The sequence below is a fragment of the Pristiophorus japonicus genome, chromosome 2 (assembly GCF_044704955.1).
Source record: "Pristiophorus japonicus isolate sPriJap1 chromosome 2, sPriJap1.hap1, whole genome shotgun sequence".
Classification (NCBI taxonomy): Eukaryota; Metazoa; Chordata; class Chondrichthyes; family Pristiophoridae; genus Pristiophorus; species Pristiophorus japonicus.
Window position 1 is genome coordinate 93,816,588 of NC_091978.1, and position 13,306 is coordinate 93,829,893.

The 13,306-nt window shown below is 45.3% G+C and overlaps 1 non-coding gene across 1 annotated transcript; it reads right to left on the bottom strand.

The window, feature by feature from the left end:
- Positions 1–9,895: 9,895 nt before the first annotated feature.
- Positions 9,896–10,093, bottom strand: LOC139252358 (U2 spliceosomal RNA). Its single transcript, XR_011591448.1, has one exon. It is a non-coding gene; the product is annotated as a U2 spliceosomal RNA (small nuclear RNA).
- Between the last annotated feature and the right edge of the window lie 3,213 nt (positions 10,094–13,306).

The window sequence follows — 13,306 nt, forward strand, 5'->3', positions numbered from 1 at the left end:
AGGATAATTTCCACTGGAACAGGAAAGCCCAAGAGGAGATTTAATTCAGGTTTTTGAAATTATGAAGAATTGTGATAGCATAAACAGGAAAAGACTATTATCTCAAAGTTGGGGAGTCAATGACAATGGGGCATCAATTTAAATGTTGCCACTAAGAGAGTGGGGAAAGAGATTGGCAGAAATGTCTTTATGCAGCAGCATGGAATTCATTGCCACAGAAATAGTTGAGGCAGAAACCTTTGCTTCTTTTAAGGAAAATTCATTAGATTTTGAAGCAGAGGAAGATACAGGGATATGGGAAGAGCGCAGGAAGTGTGATTAGTTTTGGATTCCTCTAGCAATGACCTGACAAGACATGATGGGTTGAATGGCATCATGATGTAAACATTTGCGTGGTGACGCATTTACTACTTGGAGTAATTGGAGCGTCGCTCAGGCAGCCTAATAAATAATCACTATTGGCAGAAAAGGCTTGTGAAAATGTAAATACCTACAATAAAAAATGAGAATAAGAACGTAAGAACATAAAAAATAGGAGCAGGAGTAGGCCATTTGGCCCCTCGAGGCAGCTCCACCATTTAATAAAGTCATGGCTGATCTGATCATGGACTTAGCTCCACTTCCCTGCCCGCTCCTCATAACCCTTTATTCCCTTATCAATCAAAAAGCTGTCTATCTCCACCTTAAATATATTCAGTGACCCAGGGGCCAAGTTTCGGCCTGAGTTGCTCCTGTTTTTTTTGAGTAACTGGTTTAGAACGGAGTATCTTAGAAATATGAATTCTCAGCATTTAGTTTGCTTCAGTTCAAGTCAGTTAGAACAGTTTCACTTTGGAACAGAATTTATTTTTCAAAAGGGGGCGTGGCCGGCCACTTACGCCTGTTTTCAAAGTTTAGGCAGTGAAAACTTACTCCAAACTAACTTAGAATGGTGTAAGTGAAGATTTTTATACGTTCGAAAAAACCTTGTCTACACTTTAGAAAATCAGGCGTAGGTTACAAATTAGGCGTAGGGAACGAGGTGGGGGGGGGGGGGAGAGGGTGGGGGGGAAGGGAAGTCATTAAATTGTACAATCAATCCTTAGTTATACTTATACAAATATTATACAAATAAATCCAATCTGAAGAAAAATTTATAAGCAAAGAAAAGATTAAATAAATCATGTTCCTACCTGTGTGAAACAGCAGCAGCCTTTGAGCTGCTGTGCTTCAGGCAGGCCTTTCATGTTGGAGACAGACAGGGGTGTGGCATCAGTGTCTCGACGGCAGCCCCAACAGTGGCAGCAAGCAGCCTTCGAGCTGAGCTGGCTGCTTCAGGCAGGCCATCATTCTGTTAGTGGCTGGCCGCGAAGAATCAATACACGATGGATGTGAGGCCATTCGTCCATGGGATAGCAGCAGTGTCAGTAGATGGCCGGCAGCCGAAGAATCAACACCGGACCGACGTGAGGCCATTTGGCCATGGGATAGCAGCGGCATCAGTGGCTGGCTGGCAGCCAAACAATTAACCCCGGACGCGCACAGCTCTTTAAGGTGCTTGAGGCCATTCGTCCACGCTTTAGGGGTGGCGTCAGTGGCTCGACGGCAGCCGAAGATACAGCAGCAGCCTTCGAGCTGTGAGGGGGACTGAGGCCATTTGGAGAGGGAGAGGCAGCCACATAGGCAGTTTTATACTTAAATTTGCAGAATGGGTGCTGCATTGTCAACACCACGTAGTATGCAATGGTTCGCCATCAATTCACTGCATAGGAGAGAATTGATTGGAGCTCACCGCACCAGGAACGTGGTAACCCTAACCTTAACCACGTCGACAATATCGAGCCAGGCGCTCGTACCTGGACATGAGCGAGGCTGATTGTGTGAAAAGGCTGCGTTTTCGCAGAGAAGTTGTCACTGAGATCTGTGGTATGGTGAGAGCAGATTTGCAGCCCAGAAGCAGAACGCCAACTGCCCTGTCTGTGCAGTGAAGGTAACAGCTGCACTTTCTTTCTATGCCTCGGGATCGTTTCAGGCTACAACTGAAAATGTGTGTGTCGTCTCTCAACGTACAATACATGTGTGCATTTACCAGGTCACGGCTGCACTGTATGCGCGAAGGAATGACTTCATCAATTTCCCAATGACCGCACAAGCGATCCATGAGAGGGCTGTGCGCTTCTTCAGGATTGCCAGCTTCCCAAAGGTACAGGGCTGTATTGATTGTACCCACAAAGCCTTTCGAGCACCTGTGGAGGATTCTGAGCAGTACCGAAATAAGAAAGGTTTCCACTCTATCAATGTGCAGCTCGTGCGTGACGACAAGCAGCGCATCATGTCAGTTGATGCGAGATACCCTGGCAGCACCCACCTATGCGACAGCATTCTATCTGACATGTTTCAGCAGCAGCCAGAAGGGCAGAGGTGGCTACTGGGAGACAAAGGGTACGGCCTGACCACCTGGCTCATGACGCCCCTACGCGTGACACGGACAGAAGCTGATCGTCAATACAACATGGCGCACATTGCGACGCGCAGCATCATTGAGAGGACCATTGGCATTTTGAAACAGCAATTCCGATGCCTGGACCATTCCGGAGGACAGTTGCTATACTCTCCTCAGATTGTCGGTCACTTCACTGTTGTGTGCTGCATGCTTCATAACTTAGCCATCATGAGGCAGCAGGAGCTGGTAGTGGAACCAGAAGACCTACGTGATAGTAGTATTACGGAAGAGCAGGATGTGGATGATAACGACGATCAGGAAAGCATGCAAGTGCCTGATGCCGGAGCACGAGGTCGGAAGAGGGCCGTCCATCGTGCCCCTTTAAGGATTGCTCGAGTCTTGCGCCAGCAGCTCATCCGTGAACACTTCAATTACTGATGCCTGATGGCTTTGCGACCACTTTTGCCCATGGACATGTTTATTCTTTGCAATTGTTCCTACGCCGTGTTGTGTTAATGGAACATGAAACAGTTTTAATGAAAAAATATTTTATTGAAAAGTTAACGGCTCTGTAATAAAATATTTGTTGTATCAAACTATACTTTTTAATATGACTCTTGAAGATCACTTAAAAACTTTAAGATCACTTATAAACTTGTAAAGTTACAAAAGTTACTAAACAATTTCTATGTGAAAAATTTTACACTCTAAGATCACTTACACTTCAAGATCACTTTTTAGATGCAAAATTAAATAAGTTACAGAATGTGAGAGCATTTACACTATAAGATCACTTGAAAACTCTGAGATCACTTATATGTTGTAAAGTTACAAAACTTACAAAACAGTTTTAATGTGAAAAATCTTACACTCTGAAGAACACTTAAACTTCAGGATCACTTTTTAGGTGCAAAATTAAATAAGATACCAAAAAATGTGAGAACATTTACACTATAAGATCACTTAAAAACCATAAGATCCTTTATAAGTTGTAAAGTTACAAAACTTACAAAACAATTTCAATTTGAAAAACGCTACTACAGCTACATCAAGAACAAGAACAAAAGCAACAAAGAAAGGCTGCAAACATGTCTCATCCATATCTCAGTGAATGTTCACTTCCTCATGGGGGTGTCATTTGATTGGCTGGGCTGTGTGCCCTTATTGCAGCAGCTACCTCACCCAGGCCCTCCCTGATGGCCTGTGCCGTCATTTGCATGCCCTCCCTGATGGCCTGTGCCGTCGCTTGCACTTCTTCGGACATTCCCTCCCTAAATTCCCATGTCATTACTGCTATTTCTCCCGTCAGGACCGTCAACTCTTCACCCACTGCACTGACGCCACCGATGAGTGATCGGGTAAGCTCATTGGTCTCCATACCCAATGCCACAACCTGAGTCGCATCGCTGCATCTCAGGAGAGCGTGTCTCCAATCTCCTTCTCCTCTGCCTGGGTCTGCCTCGTGTCACCACTACGTTGGGAGGCGCGGGCACAGACGGTGGGACGCTCGGTGTTGCAAGCGGCACCACTACACAGGGAGGCGCGGGCTGGGACTGTGGGACACTCTGTGTTCCAGACCGCAGAACTGGAGGGAGAGGCTCGGGCTGGAACGGTGGGATGCTCTGTGTTGCAGAAGGCAGAACTAGAGGGAGAGGTTCGGGCTGGAACGGTGGGATGCTCTGTGTTGCAGACGGCAGAACTAGAGGGAGAGGCTCGGGCTGGAACGGTGGGATGCTCGGTGTTCCAGACGACAGCACTCGAGTGCGAGCCGTGGGCTGGGATGTTGGACGAATGGGTGTAAACTGCTCCATGATATCAGCAGCAGCACTGAGACCCACAGCGTTGGAATCAAAACCATAGTAGGTGGAACCAGAACCTATGCGAGGGGAAGGCGCAGGCTCGGACGGTAGTGCACTGACTGTAGAATGCTGCATTATACCAGCAGCACCACTGACTGGGACCCGCAACATCGGAAGCGAAAGCATGGAAGGTGGAACCAAGACCTAGGCTCGGGGTTGAAACTCTGATGTCCCTTGATGGGGGCTCATAAATAATTTGGAAGGTCTTCCCTGCAGACATTTCAGTCATCGCTGCCATCATCCAGTCTTGTTCGTCCGCAGCTGGTTGTACTGGTTCTTGTTCTGTACCCTCAGGATCCTCAGGGTTGGCAGCAGCAGCATCATCATCATCATCATCATGTTCTGCAAAATACATCAGAACAGTCAAATATTTAACAGCAAGGGAGGGGGCCGGATGGGTGGCATGAGTACTCTCACACATAACAGGTTAGGCAGCAGATTGATTTAAAGGGCCACGATGCATTTTCAGGACTTACCCTCTTCCTCGCGCGCGGGCCCAGCTTGTGCTGTACTGATTGCTTTTCTTCATGTACGACTCATCATAGCAGCTACCCTTTGTTCCAAGGGTGTCAGTGGATGCAGATTGGGCGTGCCTTCTCCTGTCCGAGTTGCCTCTCTTTTGTTGTGGGCCAATTTGTTCTGCAAAGAGTAAAATATAACTTTTTACAGAGTGTGTCAGTCTACAAGGTGGGACATACAGATAGCCAGGTTACAATTACGATTAAATTAAAAATGGGAAATATTACTTCCACTAACTACTTGACCAAGGTCATGCCATTTCTTTTTACACTGGCTTCCAGATCTCATGGTATGCAGCACTGCGCAGTAATCTTCTGCAACTTGGTTCCATCGTTTCTTCATTTCTTTTGGTGGCACTTTTATGCAACCTCTGTTGCTGGTATCTAGCTCCTGCCATCTCTGCTCAATTACATTGACTAATATCTCCACTTCCTCATGCAAGAAATTCTTTGTTCTTGGTGGATGTTGATCCATTGAATTGGCACTCTTATTTCTCAAAACACACAGTCCTTAATTTGCATGCACCAATGCAGCACCGGTTCTGCAAGTTTAACAGTGAAAAGCTGAGCTCACTGATTTCAGCAGGTGATTTATTCAACAGTGCTGCTAAAAGCATTCCCTCACACACAAAAATATCACAAAAATTAAATTACAAGCCTTTCCAGGGGTCCAAGAGACAAATCTTCACTTTTTCTCCAGTCCTTTAAAAATGGCCGAGTGCCAATGTTTGTTTGACACTGCGCGTGCATGCACGCTCCAACGTGCAGGCGCAGGGTTGCCGGCACGACATTGGCTCATTTAAATTAGACCTGCCCCCCGACTGCTGACAGAATCGGCGCGAGTGTTTGGCTCCACCTCCCGCTGTGAAGAGCGCGCTGCGCCAAGCAGAGATCGAGCTCCGAGGTGCCAGAGAATGTCGCAGTTTTTTTCTTGCGCACTTTTAGGCGCGAAGAACAGGCGTGCAGCTCGGCGCGGCCGGAAACTTGGGGCCCCAGTCTCCACAGCTCTCTGGGGCAGAGAGTTCTACAGATTTACAACCCTCTGAGAGAAAAAAATCCTCCTCATCAGTTTTAAATGGGCGGCCCCTTATTCTGAAACTATGTCCCCTAGTTTTCGTTTCCCCTATGAGTGGAAATATCCTCTCTGCATCCACCTTGCCGAGCCCCCTCATTATCTTATACGTTTCGATAAGATCACCTCTCATTCTTCTGAACTCCAATGAGTATAGGCCCAACCTACTCAACATATTTTCATAAGCAACCCCCTCATCTCTGGAATCAACCTCGTGAACCGACTCTGAACAGCCTCCAATGCAAGTATATCCTTCCTTAAATGCGGAGACCAAAACTGTACGCAGTACTCTAGGTGTGGTCTCACCAATACCCTGTACAGTTGTAGCAGGACTTCTCTGCTTTTATACTCTATCCCCCTTGCAATAAAGGCCAACATTCCATTTGCCTTCCTGATTACTTGCTGTACCTGCATACTAACCTTTTGTGTTTCATGCACAAGGACCCCCAAGTCTCTGTATTGCAGCACTTACAATTTTTCTCCATTTAAATTATAATTTGCTGTTCTATTTTTTTTCTGCCAAAGTGGATAACCTCACATTTGTCCACATTATACTCTGTCTGCCAAATTTTTGCCACTCACTTAGACTGTCTATATCCCTTTGCAGATTGTTTATGTCCTCTTCACAGTTTGCATTCCCACCCATCTTTGAGGCCCCAGAACTGATCCCTGTGGCACCCCATTAACTACTGTTTGCCAAACGGAAAATGACCCATTTATCCCGACTCTCTGTTTTCTGTAGTTAGCCAATCCTCTATCCATGCTAATATATTACCCCTTGTAGGGGATGGTGGGCCTGTCAACTTGCCTTCCTGACCAGAGCGGTTTCGAGTCGCTCCCACTCCCTGGTTCTTGACCTTGGATTTATTAATCAGGGTACGATAAAGTGCAGCAGACAACTGTTTTGTACAAAGAAGGTTTGGGTTTTATTCAAGAAAACAAATAGCACAAATACACTCCAATAAAACTGTAAAATCTTACAAAAAGGCTCTAAACAATGGGAAATACCTCCCACCTCCCACTTACTCTCTAACTAGGTCAAACTCTAGAGCTCCAGGGATTTATGCTCACCAGATCCTTCGTTTGACAGCTAGGGCTGTTTCGCGGTTTCGGGGTTCTTTGGTTATAGCCGGTTTGCCTTGCCGTACCCCGGACGTGGTAGAAGACCTCTGCTGCGTATTGAAGCCAGTTGAGGTGAGTCCGCTGATGCGGTTAGACTCGTTTTGGATTTATCTCTGGTGAGTACCCAATTTTCCTTGTTATCAATAGGATTTTAAGTTCTTTAGGTAATTTTTACCTGCTGGATAGTCTAGGCACAAATTGTAGAGTGGAAAACTTGCGTGGACCCCGGTTTTCTTGGTGGTCGACTTTCCTGGTTGATTTCATCGATGGCGGTGGTCCGGTTGATGGCTGTTACCAAGTCAGTTGGTATTGATGTTCCACTGTTTGGTTTTTGAAGTTCTTTTCTCCGATGTCACCATGTTTCTTCCTGTGTTTTTTCGCCGTGTGCTCTCGATGGTTAAACAGCTTCTCCAGACAAACTGATTAGCTACAATATCCAAATTCTAAAGGTAAAGGTTGATCCCACCCCTCTGTCTCTGCAGCTTTTCCCCACAGGCCCAAATATGCCTTTTAAAATCCTAAACTTGGTTAAGACTCGTAGATTTCTTTCATATGCATTTTAAGATCCCAAACTTTGTGTTTAATAGGCCCAAATCGAATTTCCTTTTCAGTGATTCCAAACACTGGGGGATTTCCACGAATTTTGGAATCTTACACCCCAACCCTGTGAACTTTTAACTTGTGCAGTAACCTTTTATGTGGCACCTTATCGAATGCTTTCTTGAAATGCTAAGACACCACATCCACTGGTTCCCCCTTATCCATCCTGCTTGTTACATCCTCAAAGATCTCCAGCAAATTTTTCAAACATGACCTCCCTTTCATAAAACCATGCTGACTGCTTGATTGAATTATGCGTTTCCAAATGTTCTGCTATTGCTTCCTTAATAATGGACTCCAGCATTTTCCCAATGACAGATGTTAGACTAACTGGTCTGTAGTTTGCTGCTTTCTGTCGGCCTCCTTTTTTAAATAGGGGTGTTGCATTTGTGGTTTTCTCTAATCCGCTGGGACCTCCCTAGAATCCATGGAATTTTGATAGATTACAACCAATGCATCCACTATCTCTGCAGCCACTTCTTTTAAGACCACAGAATGCAAGCCATCAGGTCCAGGGGACTTATCTGCCGATATTTTATCGAGTATTACTTCTTTGGTGATATTAATTGTATTAAGTTCCTCCCTCCCTGTAGCCCCTTGATTATCCACTATTGGAATGTTTTTAGTGTCTTCTACCCTGTAGACCGATATAAGATATTTGTTCAAAGACTCTGCCATTTCCCTGTTCCCCATTATTATTTCCCCAGTCTCATCCTCTAGGGGACCAACATTTATTTAGCCACTCTTTTCCTTTTTATATACCTGTAAAAACTCTTACTATCTGTTTTTATATTTTGTGCAAGTTTACTTTCATAATCTATCTTCCCTTTCCTTATTATTTTTTTAGTCGTTCTTTGCTAGGTTTTAAAGGTTTCCCAATCCTCTGTCTTCCCGATAGTCTTGGCCCTCGTTTTCAATTTTGATACCATCCCTTATTTCCTCAGTTTCCATGGATGGTTGTCCCTTCTCTTCCTGTCCATCCTTCTCATTGGAATATATTTTTGTTGAGAGTTATGAAATATCTCCTTAAATATTTGCTGCTGCTCATCAACCATCCCACACTTTAATCTATTTTCCTAGTCCACTTTAGCCAACTCTGCCTTCATACCTTTGTAGTCTCCTTTATTTAAGCTTAGGACACTGGTTTGAGATCCAACTTTCTCACCCTCCAACTGACTTTGAAATTCAACCGTGTTATGGTCATTCATTCTGAGAGGATCCTTTACTCGGAGATCATTTATTAATCCTGTCTCATTGCACAGTACCAAATCTAAGATAGGGAACAGCATAGAGAGAGGAGATCGGCGGCAGAGCGGGACTACAAAGGGCGGCAGCTGAGAGCGAACGGCAACAGAGAGGGAGCACCATCACGAGAGGAGGTCAGCGGCAGAACGGGACTACAAAGGGCGGTGGCTGAGAGCGAGTGGCAACAGAGAGGGAGCAGCATTGTGAGAGGAGGTCAGCGGCAGAGCGGGACTACAAAGGGCGGCGGCTGAGAGCAAGCAGCGGCAGAGAGGGAGCAGCATTGCGAGAGGAGGTCGGCGGGTGAGCGGGACTACAAAGGGCGGCGGCTGAGAGCAAGCAGCGGCAGAGAGGGAGCAGCGAGCTGCAGCTGCAGCAGAGGCGGGTAGTAAACAAAGAAGTAAAAAGTAATCGAAGTGTGACGTCACAGCCAAGAGGGTAAGTAATTGGCTGGCTGATTGGTGAGTAGTTTTTCTTTTTTTTTAATCTGTTTTCTTTTTCTCATCAGTAGGAAAAATTTGTCATTGTTGCCAAATTAAGTAAATTAAGTAATTTAAGGGTTAAGTCATGCAAGTTGAGCACAGCACCATGCCATGCTCCTCCTGTGCCATGTGGGAAATCAGGGACACTACCAGTGTCCCTGACAACTACATGTGTGGGAAGTGTGTCCAGCTGCAGCTCCTGACAGACTGCATTGCGGCACTGGAGCTGCGGGTGGATTCACTCTGGAGCATCTACAATGCTGAGGATGTCGCGAATAGCGCGTTTAGTGAGTTGGTCACACTGCAGGGAAAGATTACAAAGGCAGAGAGGGAATGGGTGACCAGCAGGAAGAGCATGGGAAGGAAGGTAATGCAGGGGTCCCCTGTGTTCATCCCCCTGCAAAACAGATGTTTTTTTGTTTTTTTTTGAAATTCGTAGCCAATCGTTCCAATTCTTTGTCAAATCACAAACGCCAGAGGTCACCTTGCACACGCCAAGGATCACTCTGCGCCAATGCTCTTAGCCAAAAGGCCTAGAGCCACTGCACTGTTCCTGGAAGTACTGCAATACCAGGTTCGTGCCATGGAGGTGGATGGGTCAGGTCCCCCACACACCTCCGTGGAGGTGGATGGGTCAAGCCACCCCACCCACCTCCTGTTTCCAAAAAAGCAAGCATATACCTTCCTGATCCAGGGAGAACCACCCGGAGGTCATGGTGGCTACTCCCCTGTCAGGTCAGTTACGCATGATCTTAGCCAAAAGGCCGAGAAGCGATACACCACCTTGAGTGCTGTTGGGGGGGATGACTCATCAGGGGAGGGCAGCAGCAGCCAAGTTCATGCACTATGGGTGGCTCTGCTGCATCAGGAGGGCAAGAAAAAGAGTGGGAGAGCTATAGTGGTAGGGGATTCTATTGTAAGGGAAATAGATAGTTGTTTCTGCAGCCACAACCAAGACTCCAGGATGGTATGTTGCCTTCCTAGTGCAAGGGTCAAGGATGTCTCGGAGCGGCTGCAGGACATTTTGGAGGGGGAGGGTGAACAGCCAGTTGTCATGGTGCATATAGGTACCAATGATATAGGTAAAAAATGGGATGAGGTCCTACAAGCTGAATTTAGGGAGCTAGGAGTTAAATTAAAAAGCAGGACCTCAAAGGTAGTAATCTCAGGATTGCTACCAGTGCCACGTGCTAGTCAGAGTAGAAATAGCAGGACAGCTAAGATGTATACGTGGCTTGTACAGGGCCTTGGTGAGACCTCACCTGGAATAGTGTGTTCAGTTTTGGTCTCCTAATCTGAGGAAGGACGTTCTTGCTATTGAGGGAGTGCAGCGAAGGTTCAGCAGACTGATTCCAGGGATGGCTGGACTGACATATGGGGAGGGACTGGATCGACTGGGCCTGTATTCACTAGAGTTTAGAAAAATGAGAGGGGATCTCATAGAAACATATAGAATTCTGACGGGACTGGACAGGTTAGATGGAGGAAGAATGTTCCTGATGTTGGGGAAGTCCAGAACCAGGGGTCAAAGTCTAAGGATAAAGGGTAAGTCATTTAGGACAGAGATGAGAGGAAACTTCTTCACTCAGATAGTTGTGAACCTGTGGAATTCTCTGCCGCAGAGATTTGTTGATGCCAGTTCGTTCGATATATTCAAGAGGGAATTAGATATGGCCCTTATAGCTAAAGGAATCAAGGGGTATGGAGAGAAAGCAGGAAAGGGGTACTGAGGTGAATGATTAGCCATGATCGTATTGAATGGGGGTGCAGGCTCGAAGGGTCGAATGGCCTACTCCTGCACCTATTTTCTATTTTTCTATGTTTCTATAGCCTGCTCCCTGGTTGGTTCCGCAATGTACTGTTCAAGGAAACTATCCCGGATACACTCTATGAACTCTTCCTCAAGGCTACCCTGACCAATTTGCCTTGTCCAATCAATATGAAGCTTAAAAGCACCCATGCTTATTGCCGTTCCTTGTTTAAAAGCCTCCATTATTTCTTGATTTATACTCCGTCCAACAGTGTAGCTATTGTTAGGGGGCCTATAGACTACTACTACCAGTGACTTTTCCCCCTTATTATTCCTGCTCTCCACCCAAACTGATTCAACATCTTGATCTTCTGAGCCAATATCATTTTTCACTAATGCACTGATCTCATCCTTTATTAACAGAGCTATCCCACCTCCTTTTCCCATCTGACTGTCCTTCCGAATTGTCAAATTGTCCTCTGAATATTTAGTTCCCAGCCTTGGTCACCTTGCAACCATGTCCCTTCTTGCCACGCTCTGGTTTCCAATTCCCCCAGTGCTAAACTGCTCTATTGCCTTCTCCTTATTCTATGATTTTTTAAATTTTCGCTCACCTGAACGCCTGCCCCTCCACCCCTGCACTAATTAGTTTAAAGCCTTCTGTGGCGGGAAAAACGGCACAAAACACTCACCTGAAAATATGTGAGCCTTTTAAAGATCCTCTTAACTGCAAGCCTGCCGGAGGCCAGTTTCCGACCAGGTTTCCTTTGGAATGTTGAGGACTCAGTATCCAGGATCGCCCCAGGCCAGGAAACGGTGCAGCACACCTCCCTGCCCCTTTTAAGTATGTGAAAGAAGTTCTTGCCTGTGTTGGACGGGAGCTTTGTGTACCAGCAAAATAACCATCCCAAGGAGCCAGCTGATGCAGAGAGCTGGCGCAAAGTTGACAGAACCAGATCCTGCTCCATTTCCTGACCACTACCCTTCTGTTTTCGTGCAAACAGAGCAGTGAGTAAACCAAAATTGGTTCTACTGCCTCAGGCCAGCTGTTAGGCATGTTAATATTTTGCAGCTAAACATAATTTTAAATGGGAGCAATACACAATTTCTGATAAATGGTTAAAGTAAATTATTTTTCCTGATTCATAAACATGCAACACATGGACCAATTATATTGAACGTTTATTTTAAAATTGCATTAAAACTGTCATTATAACATAAGGTAAAATCTTGAGCTGTAATTAGTAAAACTTAAGTCATTATATATTCCGAATATTGTTTTTTTCTGTTTTTACTTCCTGTTTCTTGTTTTCCTTCCTTTCAAAGGGTCTAATTAGAACCAATTTTATAAAACTGACAGAAGGAATGGAATAAACAAGTTTAAAAATCAAAGGGTGGAATCATCCTGTTTCTGTCTCTCAAAGATACTTAGATGATAACCATGCAGTAATTACGCATACTGAAACTGTAAAACCAAACTACAAGAGTGCCATTTTCAATTCCTTTTGCATAGTAATAAGTGGAAATAGTTGCTAGTGGGAGGGTTTTGTTCTGTGTCAACCTTTCACTCAGAGTCCTAGATGTGGAATCAACCTCACAGACTTGAATTGGTGAGGAATCAGTCTGACACATTGCATTGAACTTGGATGAATGCAACATCAAGTTTGCTGAGATGTCGCAAACTATCTGCAGAACCCACTCACTTCTTATGTCTATATTCTTGATACATAATCAAGCCGTATGGAATTCTGTACTGGCGCCCAGTTTGGTAATGATGTCACCAGAAATGCGATGTGGTGGGTCTGTCACCTGCCAATTGGCCCCAGTGATAGCCCCAGCCCCAATCCTGAAGACAGGGTCATTTTTTAAAAATTGTTCACGGGATGTGGGCATCACTGACAAGGCCAGCATTTATTGCCCATCATCCCTAATTGCCCTTGAGAAGGTGGTGGGAGCCTTCTTCTTGAACCACAGAGGGCAGTTAAGAGTCAACCACATTGCTGTGGGTCTGGAGTCACATAAAGGTCATATCAGGTAATGACAGCAGATTTCCTTCCCTGAAGGACATTAGTGAACCAGATGCATTTTTTAAAATTACAATCCAGTAGTTTCACTGATGATAGTTTTTTCAATTCCAGATTTATTTAACTGAATTTAAATTTCACAGATGCCATGTTGGGATTTGAACTCATATCTCTGGATCATTAGTCCAGGCCTCTGGATTACTAGTCTAGTAACA